The following is a 2171-nucleotide window of genomic DNA, read 5'->3' as shown; positions in this document are numbered from 1 at the left end:
TTTGGAACAAGTAATTTCGTCATTACCATACGCAACGTTACAAATCTCTGCAAAAAAAGTCACAAAGAAAACTTTACTGTCAGGGGTCCTTTAAAAATTCCGGGTGCAAGTATTTTCACTGAAACATAGGATCGCCAACTTAGCTATCTGACCTATACGATACATACCTATGAAGCACAAAAAAAGAGCATGGGGATGAATCAGATACACACAGGACAAACGGGTGTTATTCGTGAATATTTGCTTCACCCAAGTGTTTTTCCCGCTTAATAGGAATTGCCATTTCAACCCCACAAAGCGACCCCCTTGCAACATATTTGTGAATTCAAGTGCGCGAAAAAAATATGTCTGGCTGTCACATGGTGCATTTACTATCGTAACCTAAGCTAGGTCGAAATGGTGTTTTTTAATCGAGATTGATCCTTTTGAGACAACTGTAGCCCGGAATAAATGGTAGAAAAGTTTCAACCCAATGTGGCTTGATGATTATATAAAGCGCACGGTGTAACAACCATTGAAAATTCACGCAATAAGAAGCAACAGATGAATTCTTAAGTCATGTCGCCGACAAACTTGCGCTCGTGTAAAATGTTATGTACCTGGAACTATCAAGGACGTGTGTGTGCATAAGCATACAGCTCTCGCGTATTTGCTTCCAATAATTTGATTATGGTTGCAGCTGAATCCATGCAGATTTAAGCGTTGGATTGCTTCCCACGTAGGAAGAAATGCATTTGCATTAGGGCTATGCGTACTAAAGAGGATTGTAAGTTTGCTCACGCCATTTCTTTCTCGCTTCAACTCCGAGCCGTCTTGAGACGCGAACTTACAAGGAATGAAGTTACACGGTGCTCATGTAACCCGCATCTTTTGCTGCAAAAGTAGGTCGTTTTTTTGTCAAACATTCGCGAAAGCTCACTAAATGCTTAGTTTGAATTAGACACAACATCTTTTTTTATCTTACAAAAAGCAACATGTTGCCCCGCTGCGGTGGTCTAGTGGCTAAGGTACTCGACTGCTGACCTGCAGGTCACGGGATCGAATCCCGCCTGCGGCGGCTGCATTTCCGATGGAAGCGAAAATGCTGTAGACATGTGTGCTCAGATTTGGGTGCACGTTAAATAACTCTAGTTGGTCGAAATTTCCGGAGCCCTCCACTATGGCGTCTCTCATAATCATGTGGTGGTTTTGGGACGTTAAACCCCACATATCAATCAAAAAGCAGCGTGCTTAGCCACTGCGGCTTGTTCATCGGTGGCCGTAGCCGATGACGCCGGCAGTAAAAAGTGGTGTCTAAGTTATTTTGAGAAACGTATTATTTTTCGGAGCAATTATATCACATTTCGTATAGTCAGTGTCAAAACCCCCGCAGTATTTTATTGAATTCGTCAAAGTGAAGTACAAAAATTATAATAAAGACAAAAATAAGTTGAAAAAGTGACTCCGAACGAAGCGAGAGAGGGCTGGCACAAGAATCCAACCATGCACCTTACAGGCACTCCGCTTTAGAGCGGCGTAATTGTGCCCAATTAGGCTGATCAGCCTAAAAAATGCGGCCGCCTGGTTATTTAAACAATTCAACTGTAAAAAAAAGGTGGGCTGATCTAAGGGACAGTGCAATAGCGGGCTTACTCATGGCCTAGTAATGACTCCTTTCCCAAATCAAGAGTAGAAACCACGCTCAACAACACGTGACAGGCGCGGAACGATAATGACGCAAATTTAGGTGTCGTACTTCAACACCCATAGACCCACGTGTGCTCAATAAGCTTAAGCATAACTCGCATGAGAGAAAATACGAGGAAAAAGTACAAGACGTGCACTACAGGACGAAAGTAGAACCCCGTACGTGTACGTGCAGGGAATCTGGAATGCGAGACTTAGTGAATGTCTTTATACATTCATACTCAAACTTCGCTATTCCCACAACACGTGTACAAAACTGCCGCTATAGCAGCAGTAGCAAGTGCCAAGAACGTAACAGTATACGTATACCTCTGGGTTTTCGCACCAACCAGGGAAGTCTCTGATGTACTGAAGTAAGTATTTTGCTGTCTGGAAATGTTCCTTTAGGGCATTGGTCTATATACACTCCTTTCATAACTAAAGGGGTGTCAGAAGCTGCACTGGGCCAGACGAAACCTCTGTGCTGCGACATAGAACACCGGAAA

This window comes from Rhipicephalus microplus, unplaced genomic scaffold, assembly GCF_043290135.1.
Source record: "Rhipicephalus microplus isolate Deutch F79 unplaced genomic scaffold, USDA_Rmic scaffold_65, whole genome shotgun sequence".
Classification (NCBI taxonomy): Eukaryota; Metazoa; Arthropoda; class Arachnida; order Ixodida; family Ixodidae; genus Rhipicephalus; species Rhipicephalus microplus.
Note: the sequence above shows the minus strand (reverse complement) of the source record.